Source organism: Mustelus asterias, chromosome 14 (genome assembly GCF_964213995.1).
Source record: "Mustelus asterias chromosome 14, sMusAst1.hap1.1, whole genome shotgun sequence".
In the NCBI taxonomy this organism is placed as follows: Eukaryota; Metazoa; Chordata; class Chondrichthyes; order Carcharhiniformes; family Triakidae; genus Mustelus; species Mustelus asterias.
This window is the reverse complement of record NC_135814.1, coordinates 70,706,163-70,727,296: the sequence shown is the minus strand read 5'-3', so window position 1 is coordinate 70,727,296 and position 21,134 is coordinate 70,706,163. Positions and strand designations below refer to the sequence as shown.

At 41.9% G+C, this 21,134-nt stretch overlaps 1 pseudogene; it reads left to right on the top strand.

The window, feature by feature from the left end:
• The first annotated feature begins 4,574 nt into the window (after window positions 1-4,574).
• LOC144503404 (small ribosomal subunit protein uS17 pseudogene) lies at window positions 4,575-5,238 on the top strand (annotated as a pseudogene).
• The last annotated feature ends 15,896 nt before the right edge of the window (window positions 5,239-21,134 follow it).

Genomic DNA, 21,134 nt, shown 5'->3' with positions numbered 1-21,134 from the left:
GAGCAGGCTTGTGGGGGGTCGGGGGGGGGGGGGGGAGCAAATGGCCTACACCCACTATTTCCTTATGTTCTTATATGTTCTGTTATATGTGATGGTGAGGACCTCAGAAGGCTAAGATGGATCTGCAGCTCAGCCAGACTGGTTGAAGATAATTGCAAACACTTTGGCATTGGATTTTACACTCATGTGCTGGACTCTGCCATTATTGAGGTTGGGGATATTCATGGAGCATCCTTCTGTTAGTTATCTAGTTTTCACCACACTTCACAACTGGACATGACAGGACTGCAGAGCTTTGATGTAAGCCATTGGTTATGGGATAAAGCATGCATGTTAGCCCTCTGGTGTAGATTGGGCAGGCTGGCACTTCATGTTTAGGTGTATCTGGGCATGCTCTTCATACTCCTCATTGAATTAGGGATGGTCCCTAGCTAGAGGGTAATGGTAGAATAAGAGATGTGCCAGGCCATGAGGTTACTGATTGCAATGGAATCCATTAATTTCTACTGTTCATGATGACCTCATGAATGCAGTTTTGCGCTCCTGGATCTGTTTTGAATCTATCCCATGTAGCTCAGTCGTAGAAATTGAGGGACTGGTTAAAAAGAAAAGAGAGGCGTATGTTAGGTCCAGGCAGCTAAAAACGGAGGGAGCTCTGGAGGAGCACAAAGAAAGTAGGAAAGAACTCAAACGGGGAATTAGAAGGGCAAAAAGGGGTCACGAAATGTCCTTGGGAGACAGGATTAAGGAGAATCCCAAGGCATTTTATTCATACGTTAGGAACAAAAGGAAAAAATCGGACCTCTCAGGGACAAAAGTGGGGAATTATGCTTGGAGCCGAAAGAAGTAGGGGAGATCCTAAATGAATACTTTGCATCGGTATTCACAAAGGAGAGGGATGTGTTGACTGGGAGTGTCTCGGAGGGGAGTGTTGAACCGTTGGAGAAAATCTCCATTACAAGGGAGGAAGTGTTAGGTTTGTTAGAGAATATAAAGACTGACAAATCCCCAGGGCCTGATGGAATCTATCCAAGGCTGCTCAGGGAGACGAGAGGTGAAATCGTTGGGCCTCTGACACAAATCTTTGTCTCGTCACTGGACGCAGGTGAGGTCCCAGAGGATTGGAGGATAGCTAATGTGGTCCCGTTATTTAAGAAGGGTAGGAAGGATAACCCGGGTAATTATAGGCCGGTGAGCTTGATGTCTGTGGTGGGGAAGTTGTTGGAGAAGATTCTTAGAGATAGGATGTATGCGCATTTAGAAAGGAATAAACTCATTAACGATAGTCAGCATGGTTTTGTGAGAGGGAGGTCATGCCTCACTAACATGGTCGAGTTTTTTGAAGAAGTGACTAGAATGGTTGACGAGGGAAGGGCCGTGGATGTCATCTATATGGACTTTAGTAAAGCGTTTGACAAAGTCCCTCATGGTAGGCTGGTGCAAAAGGTTGGATCTCATGGGAGAAAGGGGGAGGTGGCTAGATGGGTGGAGAACTGGCTTGGTCACAGAAGACAGAGGGTGGTAGTGGAAGGGTCTTTTTCCGGCTGGAGGCCTGTGACTAGTGGTGTTAGTTGTAAGTATTCGCATTCCAACCATTATTCATGTAAATTGAGTCTGTGTCTTTATATGCTCTGTTTGTGAACAGAATTCCCACTCACCTGAAGAAGGGGCTTGCAGCTCCGAAAGCTTGTGTGGCTTTTGCTACCAAATAAACCTATTGGACTTTAACCTGGTGTTGTTAAACTTCTTACTAACGATTGGGACTCATTAACGATAGTCAGCATGGTTTTGTGAGAGGGAGGTCATGCCTCACTAACCTGGTCGAGTTTTTTGAAGAAGTGACTAGAATGGTTGACGAGGGAAGGGCCGTGGATGTCGTCTATATGGACTTTAGTAAAGCGTTTGACAAAGTCCCTCATGGTAGGCTGGTGCAAAAGGTTGGATCTCATGGGAGAAAGGGGGAGGTGGCTAGATGGGTGGAGAACTGGCTTGGTCACAGAAGACAGAGGGTGGTAGTGGAAGGGTCTTTTTCCGGCTGGAGGCCTGTGACTAGTGGTATTAGTTGTAAGTATTCGCATTCCAACCATTATTCATGTAAATTGAGTCTGTGTCTTTATATGCTCTGTTTGTGAACAGAATTCCCACTCACCTGAAGAAGGGGCTTGCAGCTCTGAAAGCTTGTGTGGCTTTTGCTACCAAATAAACCTGTGTCGCCTCTGCTGTTTGTGATTTATATAAACGATCTGGAAGAAGGTGTAACTGGGGTGATCAGTAAGTTTGCGGACGACACAAAATTGGCAGGACTTGCAGATAGTGAGGAGCATTGTCAGAGGCTACAGAAGGAGATAGATAGGCTGGAAATTTGGGCAAAGAAATGGCAGATGGAGTTCAATCCTGATAAATGCGAAGTGATGCATTTTGGTAGAAATAAGGTAGGGAGGAGCTATACGATAAATGGCAGAACCATAAAGGGTGTAGATACGCAGAGGGACCTGGGTGTGCAAATCCACGGATCCTTAAAGGTGACGTCACAGGTGGAGAAGAAGACATATGGCATGCTTGCCTTTATAGGACGGGGCATAGAGTATAAAAGTTGGGGTCTGATGTTGCAGATGTATAGAACGTTGGTTCGGCCGCATTTGGAATACTGCGTCCAGTTCTGGTTGCCACACTACCAGAAGGACGTGGAGGCTTTGGAGAGAGTACAGAGGAGGTTTACCAGGATGATGCCTGGTATGGAGGGGCTTAGTTATGAGGAGAGATTGGGTAAACTGGGGTTGTTCTCCCTGGAAAGACGGAGGATGAGGGGAGATTTAATAGAGGTGTATAAAATTATGAAAGGCATAGATAGGGTGAACGGTGGGAAGCTTTTCCCCAGGTCGGTGGTGACGTTCACGAGGGGTCATAGGTTCAAGGTGAAGGGGGGGGGGTTTAACACAGATATCAGAGGGACATATTTTACACAGAGGGTGGTGGGGGCCTGGAATGCGCTGCCAGGCAAGGTGGTGGAGGCGGACACACTGGGAACGTTTAAGACTTATCTAGATAGCCATATGAACGGAGTGGGAATGGAGGGATACAAAAGAATGGTCTAGTTTGGACCAGGGAGCGGCACGGGCTTGGAGGGCCCAAGGGCCTGTTCCTGTGCTGTATTGTTCTTTGTAGTGCCACACAATATGATGGAGGGTGTTCTCAGTGTGAAATCCTCTCGTTACAACACACCCCTCCCATCACAAACTTTCTGTTGTCCTGGGGTGGTGGTGGGGGTGGGGGGGATTCTTGCCAAAAAATGGCAGTTTTGTTTCCAGTGAGAAAACCAGCGTTATCCAAAATGATCCAGAACGTACCGTGTTGTGCAATCACATCACCATAAAATGGGGAAATAGGAATACTGGTTTGAACCATTCATGTGTACTTTAAAATGGAACACCAGTAAAACAGGGAAATAAGGCTACTGGTCCGAATTGTTTTTCCCTTCTGGGTGTGTATGTCTTTAACCATCTAGCACCTGAACACTTAATTTTCTCCCCAAATCCCCCCACCGCCTTCTCCTTTTGTGTGATAGTGTGTATAACAGGACCTTGCAAAGTTAAAATGCCTAAGGTTATTTACTACATTTGAAAGCAGAGCACTGGGGACAATGGGTAATTGTCTGCGTCATGCACTGGCTTTTCACATCCAGATCCTGTGGTTTTATTCTACTCAAACTGATGAAATGAAAAGCTTTTAGATTGAGGTATTTTAGTTAGAGGAGATCAATGTCTTTGATCTGGCTGCTGGCTTTTATACCATTAAATCTGGTTCCTTTATCTTGAGAACAACATGAAACCAAATTTTGATAGTTTTGCAATTCTGCTTCTAGTGGAGAAGGAGTTGATTGGATGATCTTAGTGCAGAGAGTTTCTCCGACAGTCTGAACAAAATACTTGTCTTTGCGTCAAGTACTCACAGCTTCTTCCTGTGTTTACACCATGACTAACTGCTCCATATTAACTGTCCGATAACCTTCTAACACACACACTTGGAAACAATGAGCTACATTTTCCTTTCTACAATAATGTTAAACAAAGTAGATCTGTGTATAAAGTGTTGGAAATTGTTTTTTCCCCAAGCGTCAGCCACCATGAATCCTGGCAAATTTAATTTTTGGATTGCTCTCAGCTGTGTGAGACCATTACCACTAGAATAAGTCTAATACAATATAAAAAAGCTGATTAAAGATCTCTGTGAGCAATTAGCTTTTGTATAAAACACTCAGCAATGAGGCTTGAGACATTTTCTCCCCAAAGACCATGAGAAGATTGGACTTCCAAGCGGCCATTTTCAATGCTGGAAAAGGGCCTTCTGGAACTAATTTTTTTCTGAATTGTGTTTATTAAATAGGTCCAATGTACAAGATGTCATTTTGCATTTGGCTTTTATTTTTTAATAAGGTTTTCTATAAAAACATTATATCATTAAAAATGCTACCATTAACAGCTAAACATTAAAAAGAATATTGTAGTTGAAAACAGCCACATAATGGGTGCGGTGCTAACTATACTGTTTAATTGGTCAATGATTGAGAGTATGATATGGCAGACAACCACACTGAGAGAGTTTACCATTAACAGCTTACCATCTTCCAGAACAAGAAGCAGGTACTTATGGGTGAAGGCAGCAAGGAAAAGCTACTATTGTAATATAGGCCTGGGCTTCAACACTCCATGGGAGGTGATCAAAGAAGTATCCATTCACCAGCAATGTGTCAATCTGGGGACAGATCTTGACAGGTGTTGTGACTAAAATGCAGCGAGTGGACCATTGTTATTCACAGAGACTATACTGGAGTCGGTGAGTTCAGTTGGCTGGATGGCAGGTTAGTGATGCAGAGCAACGTCAACAGCACAATTCCCCCACTGGCTGAGGTTATTCATGAAAGCCCGCCCTCTCTACCTTGACCTATGCCTGAGGTGTGGTGATTCTCAGGTTAAATCACCACCAGTCACTTTCCCCTTTGAGGCGTATGGTTTTCTGGGACTATGGCGACTTTACCTTTACTTGCATTACATCAGGAAGTACAGCCATTTTGAGAAGCAACTAGAACACATCTGTCCACCTATCACCCTTCTTTAGGGATGTACAGAATGGGCAGAGTGTGGCAGTGGGGAGTATCAGGTTCTCAGTAAGACTGTGTGTTTCAATGTCCTCAAGGTCACTAAAGCCCCAGGAGCCAAGAAACAGTTCCAGAAATGTTGAATATAATTGTGAAGTAAATCAGCCACAATAAAACCTGTGAACAGACAAAAAAAACATGCCTGCCTGAAAGTCGGGGTTTAGCACACAATTTTGGAACTACTTACTGACCATAATTTGATCTTGCATGGAGGTGCAGAAGCAGAAATCTCCAGGTTTAGCACTCAAGTGCCGATTAGACAATTGTTGTAGCACATGGGATTTTCAGATCCACTTCTGCTGAATGTGTGTCAACTGTGGCTCAGTTGTCAATACTCGTGCCTTAAATCAATAGGTTGTAGGTTCAAGTCTCATTGAAGGACTTCAGTGTAAAAATCTAGGCTGGTGCTGCATTCTTAGAAATGCCGTATTTTGGATGAGATGTTACACACTGAAGCTCTGCCTACTTTCTCATGGACATAAAAATCCCATAACACTATTTCGAAGAAGAGGTGTAGTTATCGGTCTTGGCCAATATTTATCCCTCGATCAACATCATGAAAATCAGATTATATGATCGATGTTACACTGCTATTTGTGGGAGCTACTGTGTGCAAATTGGGTGCTGTGTTTCCTACATTGTAACAGTGACTACACTTCAAAAGTATTTTGTTGACTGTAAATCTTTTTGGAATATCCTGAGGTTGTGAAAGACACTTTATCAACGTAATTTTTTCTTTCTGTGGAGTCCTCTGGCTGACACAGTGGCATATAGGATTGATCAGGGACTAAGGGAGAGGCCACATTCACACTGGGATCCTGGTGGGAAAGGTCCAGAGGAGGAGAGAAGCCCTGCGCCCAGGCACAAAACAGATATTTCAGCTCAAGATCCATGAGCACCTTGGAAGTTCAAAGGAGGCATTCCACCTTCTTGCCCAACACCAGTATGCGCAGCTGAAGCTGCTGATCTTCCAGATTGGCATGGGGCTCCCCTTGCCATGGGTAAAATACCAGCAGCAATGGAATGAGGCCCTTGTGACTGTTAATTGGCAACATAATGGCTGCAATAGTCCAAGGATGGGCAGAGTGCTAGACATTTTTTCTACCCCCATAAACATTCGGCCAGGTCAAGGGTGGTGGGTAAGCATATGCTGGATTTTACATTCTCCCCAATTTCAAACCTACTGGTGAGGAAGCATAAAATCCAGCCCAAAGTATTTAAGAACTTTGAGAAGGTGTAGACCAGCCTGGCCTTTGAATTTGCTCCACCACTCAAAGATTCTGGCTGATCTTTTGCCTCAACTTCACTTTGCCACCCACATCCCATGATTCCCTAAAAAACAAAGGGTGAAATTTTAGCACTAGTTCCCACAATACCTCCTCTGCTCCCCCCAACCCTCCCCTGCATGGGAGAATGTTGGAGGTGGGGGGGTGCGACATTTAAAATTGGGTGGGACAACAGGAGGGAGTGCTTTGCCCCTTGCCTTCCCACCACCACTAACACTTGACCACCATTGCGGTAAGCGGAGGTTGGCCCGCCCACCTTTAGGCCAATTGAAGCCCTGAAGAGGCCAGTGAATGGGCATCAATGCGATGGGCAATTTGCCATCTGGAGAGGCCGCTCAGTAAAAACTGGTCACCTTCCATGATGCTCAGGGAGGGGGGCAACCCCCTTCCTGATTGGGCATCTTGTAGCCCACAGAGGACCCGCACCCAGCAGCAAGTGTTGGGAGATCAGCCCCTGCCCTAGCAATTGACAACTCCCGCCTCGCCGGGGGCTGTCTGATTGTAACACCTACATATGTGAGAAAGAGATAGAAAGGTAAAACTGTATAATAAAAAGCTGTTTATAAACCATGTATTTTCCAACAGTTTCCATTCTAACAATGCTAACAATTCTGACAGCATTCTAACAACATTGCTCCTCAAAAACAAGTATTAGTGCATAGCTATGATTAGTACAAATACTAGTTCACATCATGAATCTGCAAACTATGTGTGTACAGTGTAATATCAAGTAATACTTCAAGCACTGCATAAATGCATTGGGGAAGTTATAAATCTATTCACAGTAAAAGATGAAAGAGTTGCAGGCTGTGCATGGAGATGGAATTCATCTGACACATTAAAATGTCATTACCGTGCTGTTACTGGGAGAAAGGATAAGATTATTTATTACTAGAAATCAAATGGCAGCTCCCCGTAGGAGAGCATTTTCCAATGAGGAACTAAGCTTTGGAAGTATGAAGGTCCAAGGTTTAGCCAGGGCAGCAGTAAAAAAAACTTACATTCAAACAGCATCTTTCATGGCTTCAGGAGCTCCCAAAGCAATTTACATTTTGAAATGTAGTCACTGTCGTAAGGTAGCAAAATATGGCGATCAATTTGCACACACCAAGGTCTCACAAATTGCAATGTGGTAATGATCAAATAATCTATTTTAATGATGTTGTAGGCTAAGACAGGAAAATATTCCCAGGATTTGATCTCTTGATTTTCATCCATTTATACATGTTGGAAAGGGCATGTGTGTGGACATCAAGTGAGGGCAAGATTGGCATTGACTGGACAATTAATGGACAGCACAGTGGGTAGCACGCTGCCTCACAGCGCCAGGGACCCAAGTCCAAATCTGGCCTTGGGAGACTGTCTGTGTGAAGCTTGCACATTCTCCCCAAGTCTCTGTGGGTTTCCTCCCACAATCCAAAGATGTGCTGGTTAGGTGGATTGGCCATAATGAATGCGTGGGGTTACAGGGTTAGGGTGGGGGATTGGGCCTAGGTAGGGTGCTCTTTTGTAGAGTTGGTGCAGACTTGATGGACTGAATGGCCTTTTCTGCACAGTAGGTATTCTATGATTCTATTCCATGATGCTGCCATTCATCCTCTAGGCCTCTGGGTCAAAAATGACCACTTGGAAGTCATACTGAAAATGACAGGAATTCCAGAGGAATCCCAACATGATAAACACACACTTCCAAAAGCAGGCAGGAGAAATTGTAGACAAGCAAGCAAATAGTAACTCTCTAATAATTGATTATAGTGACTGTAACTTCCAATAAATCAATGCACTGAAATTATTCAATGTACAAAATCTATCTTTAAAATGACAAGGTTCATTTTTTTAAAGAAAATGCTTAATATTTCCTGGAAATGCCACTTTTTCATTGTTGGCCGTGTCTCAGTATGAAGTTGATATTGAATGGTATAATTCATCATTTTATTAAGCCCATTAAACAGTGTATTAGAGAAGCAGCCAGACACAGATCAGCTCAGCCTTTGAAACTTCCAGTTGCTCCCCTGCTGAGTGCTGTCATGTTGTTTGTAAAAGAAATTGTCAACTACTCAGAAACAGTGCGAAGGAATCTGCCGATGCAGCAGATTTCAAATATTCAATGCTATCATTACCAAAAGGTTACACGCATATTCTTTTCTTAAAGGATAGACCTGAATAATTCTTTTCCATAATACCTCATTGAAGTAACATAAAGGCACACGCTCTGAATCTATGTTTTATATATACTTGATCATTGGGGAAATGCAAAGCGAGTAAACATGACACACTATAGTCTCAGATTCACAGGAAACATAAAATATATAAGATGCAGCTTCAATCACATTTCTATCAAATGTGTCAGAAACCATAGATTACAACAAATGTTCCCCTGTGGCATACAAGGAACACATCGATTCATTGCTTCTTTTGTAAAAAAAAACAAAGATAGACAAAGCTTGCTGATGGTTTAATGCTTGAATGTAATGCCTGGAGAGCTGCTGAAACAAACAGAACAAGAAGGCCTGCTCAATGCCAAGTTGGCCATCTTAGCCTGTGTAATAGTGGCACTACAGTTAACTTTAATACCCCCAACCAGCCAGACCACTACCCAATGACTCCTGCTGAAAACCAGGTGCAAGTAAATGACCCATTCTATCTTGCCTTCCACAGCTGAATAGTCCATTGTTGCTCACCATGTAACAATGATGTGGAGATGCCGGCGTTGGACTGGGGTAAACACAGTAAGAGTTTTAACAACACCAAGTTAAAGTCCAACAGGTTTATTTGGTAGCTACCAAATAAACCTGTTGGACTTTAACCTGGTGTTGTTAAAACTCTTACTGTGTTCATCATGTAACAAAACAGAATAACATTGACAACTTGGGTGGGATACTGGGCAGTTGCAACCGACTGTGGGATGGTACCTTAGCAAGAATCAAGATGAAAGGAGAAGATAAAGAGAAAAGTCACTGAATTAATAACATCTAAAAATGGCATTACCCTTACATGCTTTGCAAATAAAAAATGTAAAATACTGCAGATGCTGGAAACCTTAACAACTGCTAGAAATACTCAATCGGTCGGGCAGCATCAGTGGAGAGTCATCTTTTAGGTGCAAACCCACATTACAACAGGGAAGTAAGATGACGGTGGGTATATTAATACAAACAGGAAAAGGGGGAGTGGGATTTTTTTTAAAGAAAAAACTAACCTGAAGAGGAAATGGGGGTGGAATGATAGAACTGATTATCTCAGTCCAATCACGGACAGAAACATTCAGGTCAGAAATTTCCTCGGAGCTATGCTGACTCCGCCGACCACAGCTACAGTGGAAGTCCCATTTAGAATAAAGAAAAATCTGTAAGAAACGCAAACATTGCCAGTATCCTGGAATTTAATTTGAAAAAGGTAGGTTGTATGCATGCACCAAGCTGAAACAAAATCTTCCATTTATATGGAGAAGTGAGACTGAAAACATGAACAGAAATTATGAAATCTCAGGGCAACATAAAGGGATGGGAGACTAGACATTCAGGAATGGAAAACCTCTTCTTTTTTCATAAGTCTTTACATTCATTATTGTCCAAATGCCTAATAGATTTAGAAGGTTTGCATGTTTCTTTTCCTTCCCTGCTTACCTAAAGATGCTGCTTCTGTTGGGATATACCCAGCTCCAGCACCTTATCCACTCTTCAAATGGGAGCATTCACAACCTATTTGACCACAGGAGACATCACAGGCTAAGCCCAACTCAATCCTCACCAGTTAGTTGCACCAACATACTTTCCAGCAGAAGTAACAAAAATCAAGAGGCAGATATGCTTTTCCCCCACATCTAACCCAACACACTGGGATTGGGCTTGTGATCTTCCCGCATTCTACTTCCACCAACTGAGCCATCAAGGTAAGGTTCTAAATACTGATGGATCTCTAACTCCATTGAGATTAAACTGCAGGCAGTTCAGACAGGTTTTATTACCTTCTGTACCTTTGTGTTTCTGTGCTTTATGTAAGATGTTGAGTTCAATTACCAGTAATTTATATCATGGTTATTTATAGCCTAATTCTCCTTCATGTCACTTCAGTTAACACAGTGGTGTGATCTGTTTTCTCAGGGATCTGGATGTTCTGTCTGAGGACTGAACATGATTTGTTTTTTTTTACTTTCCATATGTAACTCTCCCTGAGATGGACAGGCTCTTGTTTTTTTTAAACCAGTTGGAATGCTTTTCTGTGTGCAATTGGCTCCTGTCAAAGCAGGTCACAATGTCATTGCACCTATGAATATGGTAAAAATGAATGACTTAATATTGATCTATGGCCAGGATTTTCCCAGCTCACCAATGGAACTGGAAATTCCTACCTCTCGAAATTTTCCATCCCACCCACAATGTTTTTCTGGCGTGGAAAATCCTGGCCTACCTCTTTGCTTGCACCTATTATTGGAGATTTCAGATTTATTCTGAATAGCTGAATTTGGCCTCACTAAGAAAATTTCAGAACATAGGATCAGGAGAGGTCCATTGAGCCTATTCCACCAATCACTGTGATCATGTCTGATGATCTACCTAACTCTATATATCGAACTTTGTCCTATATGTCTCTCAGCACCGTTGGATCACAAAAATCTATCAATCTCATATTCAAAATTAACAAATAATTGAGCATCAATTGTTTACCTTTATATGTAGGAGTGTTTTCTAATTTCACGCAAGAAATGACTGGCTCTAATTTTTAGACTCTTTCTCTAGACATAGAATAAGACATAAGATGTAGGAGCAGAAGTAGACCATTCAGCCCATCGAGTCTGTTCTGCCATTCAATGAGACCACGATTGATCTGATGTGATAATCCTCAACTCCACTTTCCCTATATTCCTATAACCCTCGATTCCCTTACTGATTGGAAATCTGTCTATCTCAGTCTTGAACCTACTTAACAATTCAGCCTCTGAGCCCTCAGTGGTAAAGAATTCCACAGATTCACTCCCTCTGAGAGAAGAAATTCCTCCTCACCTCTGCCTTAAATGAGTGAACCCTTTACTCTGATATTATGCCCTCTGGTCCTCGACTCTACCATTTGGAAGCCTCCGATGGGCAGAGGGTGCCCAGACAAGAGGCATATCTAGATGACGGGACTGGGGGCATTCTGGCCAAGTTTGCCGATGATACAAAGATAGGTGGAGGGGCAGGTAGTATTGAGGAGGTGGGGAGGCTGCAGAAAGATTTAGACAGTTTAGGAGAGTGGTCCAAGAAGTGGCTGATGAAATTCAACGTGGGCAAGTGCGAGGTCTTGCACTTTGGAAAAAAGAATAGAGGCATGGACTATTTTCTAAACGGTGACAAAATTCATAATGCTAAAGTGCAAAGGGACTTGGGAGTCCTAGTCCAGGATTCTCTAAAGGTAAACTTGCAGGTTGAGTCCGTAATTAAGAAAGCAAATGTAATGTTGTCATTTATCTCAAGAGGCTTGGAATACAAAAGCAGGGATGTACTTCTGAGGCTTTATAAAGCACTGGTTAGGCCCCATTTGGAGTACTGTGAGCAATTTTGGGCCCCACACCTCAGGAAGGACATACTGGCACTGGAGCGGGTCCAGCGGAGATTCACACGGATGATCCCAGGAATGGTAGGCCTGACATACGATGAACGTCTGAGGATCGTGGGATTATATTCATTGGAGTTTAGGAGGTTGAGGGGAGATCTAATAGAAACTTACAAGATAATGAACGGCTTAGATAGGATGGACGTAGGGAAGTTGTTCCCATTAGCAGGGGAGACTAGGACGCGGGGGCACAGCCTGAGAATAAAAGGGAGTCACTTTAGAACAGAGATGAGGAGAAATTTCTTCAGCCAGAGAGTGGTAGGTCTGTGGAATTCATTGCCACAGAGGGCTGTGGAGGCCGAGACTTTGAGCGTCTTCAAGACAGAAATTGATAAATTCTTGATTTCTCGAGGAATTAAGGGCTATGGGGAGAGAGCGGGTAAATGGAGTTGAAATCAACCATGATTGAATGGTGGAGTGGACTCGATGGGCCGAATGGCCTTACTTCCGCTCCTATGTCTTATGGTCTTATATCCCCCAACAGAGTGCAAAACAACCAGTGGGGTGCCCTTAAGTAGTTGACCATTATGTGGCCATTGATTGGCCAATTAAGGTCCTCAACTGGCTTAAGGATGAGAGGGAGACCAAGACCAACCACACCACTGCTAAAAATCTATCCCACCTGATTTTACAGCCGCACCACAGCCTGGCAGTCTGCTCCAAGGTGAGGTGGAGCAGATGTTATGTATTGCACTGCGATAGAATCATATGCTCAGCTGGTGGCAGCCATTATTGAACAATTTTATTTACTGTAATCACAACAAAAACAAATTTATATGTAAAAAGAAATCCTCAACATCAGTATATGTTTAACAAAAATATCATAATTTTTCAAGAAATAATGAAAAGAACAACTTTTTCTTCTTCCTTCCTACATACTTTCAATTAACCCACCTGACTTCTCTCACTTTTTGTCTGGTTTCCTGTCTTCATTTCCATTGGCTTGACTTTGCCCCCTCAACTTGTCTACATCAACTTGAACTTTGACTACAAATTCCAATGAATGGCTGGGGCTGTGATATTGACTGATTTTGTCACAATCAAAGGCCCTGACTCACTTTGCTCTATTGGTGGTTGTGAAATGGCAAACCTTCAGTTTCTTTTTGACTTTCACTTTCTTTCTGTCTTTCACTTAGGACTATAGGGGGAATTTCGATTATCAAATGTTTCTCATGCTCTCATGCAAATTATCTATATGACACTGACAGAGTTTCTTTAATCTTCACTAGATTTATGAACGCACCTAGTCTCCTTACAACAACTCCAATGACATGCTTTTCCTTATCACCTAGGTGATTTTTCACCATGTCTTTCTGGCCAACACAAAACTCCCTCAGTTTCATGCCTGGTGCATCATGGCTCATCATCACTTTGTCTTCCTTTTCTCTTATTTTGCTATTGACATCAGGATTAAACAAGCTAGAACTGAATCAGGAAATCCACATTTGCATGATCTGGTGATTTATGATATTTGATTTTATTGTTTGGTCCCTTTTGTTCAAAGACCACTTTGTGCTCTTAGCACTTTCTCAATGACAGACATATTCTTACTGATCCCTACTGTAAATAACTTGGCCCAGTTTAAATATAGGCCAATTTCTTTCCATCAGAGACACTTTGTTCCTTTCTACTACTACCAAACCATCATATTCCACTCTAACACTAACTTCACCCAGTTTCACCCATTTTGTGTAAGGGAATCTGACTTAAGGATTTCTTGAACTCTCCTTTTGAGACAACAGAAACTGCTCCAGCTGTTTCAGTGATGAAAGTAAATTATGAATCTCCGACTTTAATTTCAACCTTGGACGCTGGAATTATATCTTCAACCCTTCTACTTCCACGTGTTGTGTTTTCTTCCTTTTTGACTAAGTACAACTCTTGACTTTCCTGCTCGATAGGATCAACTGCCTCCGCATCTATCATATGCACAATCAAGGATTTTCAGACTCCTGAACCAGCTTTAGATTTACTAGGACCGCAACCTAGTGCATGGCTGTGATCTGGTGCTTTGCCATGACCTGCAGCATTACTGTTTCCTCACGACCTATGGATATGGCTGACTTTCCGACGGGCAGAAGCACTTTGACCCAAAATGGGACATTTAAATAGTTGGTGGTTACCATGGCCTTGGCAGCATCTACATTTCTTCCTCTGAGAATGTGAATTTGGCTGCTGTAGCCTGAATCACAAAGAAACCTAGACCTCTCTTGCCAGCTCAGGGAAAGAACTCCCTTGTAATCTGCAACTGTCTCTTCCTGCCATTTCCATGGCTGTGGCCTCAAGTTTACCCAGGTCACTGGCTCTAGAGACCCAGGTTCAAATTCCATCATGGCTGATGGTGAAAAGAAAATTTGTAATTTAAAAAGTCTAATGATTATTGTAAAAACCCACCTGGTTCACTAATGTCCTTTAGGGAAGGAAATCTGCCATCCTTACCTGATCTGGCCTACATGTGACTCCAGATCTACAGCAATGTGGTTAACTTTTAAATGCCTTCTGAAAATGGCCTAGCAAGTCACTCAGTTCAAGGGCAATTGGGGCTGAGCAATAAATGCTGGCCCAGCCAGCAACACCCATTTCCCATGAACAGAAAACACAACTTACCTTTTTTCAATTATGTACCATATTGACTCAAAGCAATGTGCACATGGATCAATCCTTGAAATTTCTCAAACTTCCTTGAAATCAACTTTAGAAGTTCCAGAAATGTCTCACAATGTTCTTCAGTCCTTAATTTCTCAAATGAAACGTAGGAAAAAATTCCATTCCAGGATTGCACTGAGTAAAACTAACACATGCGCAGGTGCAGGCAGTCATTATTGAACAGCTTTATTTACACCTCAACAGAAAGGGCAGCAAAGAGGGCAATGGAACAAAACGCTCAGAGTTTTATATATCATATATTTTTATATATTTTTAATTTTTATAGACACAAAAGTCTGAGGTCATGTACCAACCGACTCAAGAACAGCTTCTTCCCTGCTGCTGTCAGACTTTTGAATGGACTTATCTTGCATTAATTTGATCTTTCTCTACACCCTAGCTATGACCGTAACACTACATTCTACACTCCTTTTCTTCGCTGTGATATGTTTTGTCTGTATAGCACGCAAGAATACTTTTCACTGCATGTTAGTACATGTGACAATAATAAATCTAATCAAAATCAAAATCAGTGCGGGTGTAAAATTCTGACAATTTAGATGCTGCCGGACAGGCTCAATTTTTCCAGCATTTCCTATTTTGATTTTACTCTGCTGTTACTGTGGTGAATTTCTCTGTGGTGTCAGCGGCCAAGATTGTAGGGCAGGAGTGGGTAAATCACAGCTAGTTTTCATCAGGCCATTGAGATGCATTGCATTCGTGCCAGACCATCCAGGAACTACTCTTGAGGAGCAAGAATCAAAGACTCTGAGAGGGGAAGAATTCATATTACCTGCTTTTATTTGTACAGAGTGGCCTTTAGCGAATGAAAACAGGAAGTGGTCCAAGGTAAGTCGAGCTTTGCCGGGATTCAGGTGTTTTGCGAGGTGAGAATGGAGTGCAACTGTCAACTGAGAGGAGGGGAGTGTACATGGAAGAGCACCATGAAGATTTACAATGTAAGTAACCCAATCCAGATCTTTGCTGATGTGGCGTAAAACAATGGGATAAACTGAACTGAAATAATAGTACGTTATAAAACTTACCAGTAACTGTGCACAAGAACACAAGAAATAGGAGTAGGCCATACAGCCTGTTGAGCCTGTTCTGTCATACCATATGAATATGGCTGATCTTGGCCTCAACTCCATTTTCCCATCTACTCCCCATATTCCTTGATTCCCCGAGAGGTCAAAAATCTGTCTATTCCAGCCGTAAATGTATTCAACAATAGAACATCCACACCCCTGTGGGGTAGAGAATTCCAAAGATTCATAACTCTTTGGGGTAAGTAATTTCTCCCTATCTCAGCCCTAAATGATTGGCCCCGTGTCCTGGAACTGTTACCACTGTGTTTTAGATTCTCGAACATGAAATCAATCTCTCAGCATCCACCCTATCAACCTCCTTAATAATCTTGTATGTTTAAATGAGATTGTCTCTCATTCATATGTTGGGAATTTAGGTCCAGTTAAGTCCAATTTACTCAGCTTCTCATCGTAGGACAACCCCCTCATCCTAGGAACGAATTTAGGGAACATTTGCTGTACTGTCTCCAATGCAAGTTAAAAATGGAGACCAACACTGCACAAAATATTCCGGATGTGATCTTACCTAAACCCTGTACATTTGTAGCAAGAAGTCTTTATTCCTGCACACCAATTCCTTTGAAATAAAGGTCAACAATTGCTAGCTGCAACTGCACACTAACATTCTGCGTTCCTTGTAGCAGCACCCACAAATCTCTCTGAACAGCAACATTTGCAAGTTTCACGCCTTGTAAAAATATTCTGCTTTTTTATTCTTACAACCAAACTGAATAACTTCACACTGCCTCACATTACCCTCCATCTGCTGTATTGTTACCCACTCAGTTAACCTGACTATAACTCCTTGCAACCTCTCCTGTGTTCTTCCCGCAGCTTTCTTTTCCTTTCTAACTAGCTTTGTATTATTAGCAAACTTAAATATATTACTCTTGGTCTCTTCATCTAAGGCATTAATACAAATTGTAATTGCTGAGGCCTCAGCACTGATGTTTGTGGCACTCCACCAATCAAAGCCAGCCAATTTGAAAAAGCCCCATTTATGCCCACTCTTGGCCTGTAACTATTAACATAACTGTTATCTGTGCTAATATATTTTCCCTAATTTCATGAGCCCTTATCTTGTCTAACATTTCAAACTCTCTGAGCTGAACATCAGTCCTGTTTCTGCTTATGTCATTGGTTTTCACATGTACCATGCTAACACAATCCTCCTCCTCCCATTCCAAGCTGCAAGGTGTCCTTAACCCTGGTACCCAACCTTTGGAGCTCCCAGTCATTGCTGCAAAGAATAGTATCTATCCCACCAACTACTGCCTCCTATCAATACATTCATTTTCACTCTCGTACTTGAATGACAACCTGCACTTTGGTGCCATAGCCAATTCACAAATCTACCCTGCATACTTCTCCTCATTCACATAGGTAGAAAACTGCAGCCACTTACAACAGATATGGTTGTCTGAGATTGAATGTATTCCTCAAATTTCCACATGCTGTAGTCATAGCATACCTAGATCTTGATCATGTCAGTCTAACCTAATTTATTTGTCAATTAGTTCATAATTTACACAGCTAAAGTAATAGGAAGTTAGACTCTCCCAGCTTGGAGACAAGGAAGACGACTCATCAAATACTGCCTACAATATGTTAATTGATCTGGCAAACATCTATGCTGCTCTGGCATCAATGATTTATTAACAGTAATGATTTCATCCCTAGCCATTGGTGAGGCCGCAGCTGGAATACTGTGTGCAGTACTGGTCCCCTTATTTGCGGAAGGATATATTGGCCTTGGAGGGAGTGCAGAGAAGGTTCACCAGGTTGATACCAGAGATGAGGGGTGTTGATTATGAGGAGAGACTGAGCAGATTGGGTTTGTACTCGTTGGAATTTAGAAGGCTGAGGTGGGATCTTATAGAGACCTATAAGATGATGAAGGGGCTGGATAGGGTAGAGGTGGAGAGATTCTTTCCACTTAGAAAGGAAGCTAGAACTAGAGGGCACAGCCTCAAAATAAAGGGGGGTCAGTTTAGGACAGAATTGAGGAGGAACTTCTTCTCTCAGAGGGTGGTGAATCTCTGGAATTCTCTGCCCACTGAAGTGGTGGAGGCTACCTCGTTGAATATGTTTAAATCACGGATAGATGGATTCCTGATCGGTAAGGGAATTAGGGGTTATGGGGATCAGGCGGGTAAGTGGAACTGATCCACTTCAGATCAGCCATGATCTTATTGAATGGCGGGGCAGGCTCGAGGGGCTAGATGGCCTACTCCTGCTCCTATTTCTTATGTTCTTATGTTCATAACACAAAAACACCATTGGATGAAAATCTGTATACCTGATATCAGGATGTAAATACTTGTTTTCTTAAAGGCATTATTAAAATATTCCAATTTAAATGCAACACTTTCATATGATGGTCCATGACTACTAAGCTAACTAACTAACCAAGACAAATTCTTCACATAATAAATGCTTTTAAAGAAATAATAGTAGCTTTCGTTAATAGAATTTATTTTATGCACATGGTCCTCAATCGCTCGCCGAACTTGGGAAGTGGTCCTCCATTTTGTTAAATGTCAAATTTCATTTCTATGATTAAAATAAATAATTTTTAAAAATAATTTGTTCAAAATGTTGTTAATATTTTTGGCTTCTACCTTAATACAATGTGTATGTTGAATGTCTTCATTTCACTCTGTAAAATTGTAATTCAATAGTATTTACTCCATGGTGCTGACTGTGAAATACTTCAATGTGATTGGCTGTTTCCCCTGCTTGATGACAGTGCTGTTGCTGGATGCTTTGGTTTGGTGCCAGATTCAAACTGATGTTGGGAAAGAGAAAATCCACACTACACAGATTTTCTCAATGTCAGTAGTGAGCGCCACTGTTTCATCACTGACTGCGAAATCTGGACCAACACAACTAACAGAAAGCAATAATAATATAGTACATTTTGTGGAAAGAAATCACTACAATGATCTACAATAGTCGATAACCTGGATCAACAGTTAAACAGCCACTACTACATTAATCAAATACTACTTTCCACAGATGCAGTAAAACACCATGAGGAAATGGATAGTTTGTTTTTGTATGCAGAGTCTGAATTTGTATCTACGATCACTGCAGTGGTTTCAGATAGCATTTACATGTTTATTCCTAACATGTAATTTTAAAATATTTTTAATCTTTTCATCACAGAATCACAAAAAAGTTATGACAGGAGGCCTTTTAGCCTTTTAGCATCATACCTTAAGTGCCATTCCCCTGCTTTTTCCCTGTGACCCAACACATTGTTTCTATTTGAGTAATTATCTAATTCCCTCTTGAATACCTCAAATAAACCTGCCTCCACCACACCTCCAGGCAGTGCATTCCAGACCCGAACCGCTCACTGTGCGAAATTGTTTTTTCCCGCATTCAATGTGCTTCTTTTGCAAATCACTTTGAATCTGTGCCCTCCTGTTCTTGATCCTTTTTCAAGTGGAAACAGTTTCTCCCTATTCTTTGTTCAGTCCTTCCATGATTCTGAACCCCTCTATCAAATCTCCTCTCAACCTTTTCTCCAAACAGTCCCAACATTGCCAATCTATCCTCATAACCAAAGTTTCTCATCTCTAGAACCATTCATGTAAACCTCTGTCTGCACTCCTATGCATTCATATCCTTCCTATAGTGTGGTGCCCAGAACTATACACAAGTATTGTCTGGTGTAAATTCAGCATAACCTCCTTGCTCTTGTACACTATGTTCCTACTAATAAAGACAGTAAGAAGTCTCACAACATCAGGTTAATGTCCAACAGGTTTATTTGGTAACAAAAGCCACTAGCTTTCGGAGCGCTGCTCCTTCGTCAGGTAAGTGTAAGTTCTGTTCACAAACAGGGCACATAGAGACACAAACTCAATTTACAAAATAATGATTTCCTACTAATAAAGCCCAGGATACTTTTTGCTGCTCTCTCCACCTGTCCTGCCACCTTTAATGACTTATGCACATATGCACCCTGGTCTCTCTGCACCTCTTTACGAATTGTATCCTCTATTTTTTATTGCCTCTCTATGTGCTTCAAACCAAAATGCATCACCTCACACTTCTCCACATTGAAGATCATTTGCCATCTATCGGTCCACTCCACCAATTTGCCTATGTTCTTTTGAAGGTCTACACTGTTTTCTTCATAGTTTACAAAGTTTTGTATCTTTGAAAACTTTGCAAACTTTGAAATTGATCCCTGCACACCAAGACCTAGATCATTAATATGTATCAGGAAAAGCAAGGGTCCCAATACTGACCCCTGGGGACACTACTACAAACTTTCCTCCAGCCTGAAAAATATCCATGAATCGGTACTCCGTGTTTCCTATTATTCAGCCAATTTTGTATCCATGTTGCTACAATCCCTTTTATTCCATGAGTTATAACTTTTCTCACAAGTCTGTTGTGTGGCACTATATCGAATGCCTTTTGGAAGTCCATATACACCACATCAAGAGCATTACTCTCATTGATCCTTTCTGTTACCTCCTCAAAAACCTCCAGCAAGTTAATTCAACATGACTTCCCCTTCAGAAATGCATGCTGGTTCTTCCTAAGCAACCCACATTTATCCTTGTGATTACTAATTCTATCCCGAATAATTGTTTCTAGAAGGTTCCTCACCACTGATCTTAAACTGACTGGCCTGTAATTATTTGAACAAGGGTGTAACATTTATAATTCTCCAGTCCACTGGCCCCTTTCTTGAGTCGAGAGAAGACTGGGAAATTATGGTCAGCAGCCCAAAAATTTCCAATCTCACTTCCTTCAATATATTTGGATGCACCTCATCCGGTCCAAGTTCCTTGTCAACTTTAAATACCGACATTCTATTCAACACTTCCTCCTTATCAATTTTGAATCACAGTTTCCTCATTTGTCTCCAAGGTCTGGGTAGCACCTCTTTGGTAAAGTCAGAGGCAAAGTATTCATTTAATACCTCAACCATGGCCCCGGACTCCCATGTGTAAATTCCATTTTTGGTCACTAATCGGCCCAATTCCAATTTTTTTCCTGCACTAAGGCAGACTTTCATTTGATTCCAGGCCTAGTAATTCCTGAAACAGGTCGCTAGTCTGTCACCAGAAGCTTATGAATTATGGGATGAGCAATAAATGCTGGCCCCAAAAAAAGATTGCTTGCTGCACCTGCATGGTAAAGACTGAGAATGGTGCTAAGATCTCATGATCTCTTAATGGGCCGATATTAGCACCATTCTCAGCCTTTAATGCCACCATTTGCTTTCCCTTTTTGTCTGTGACATCTTTGTCAATTACATCCCCCCTCCCCCTTTCTGTATAAATCTCATCCTGGTTTCTTTGTCTTCAGCTCTGATGAAGGGTCATCCAGACTCGAAATGTT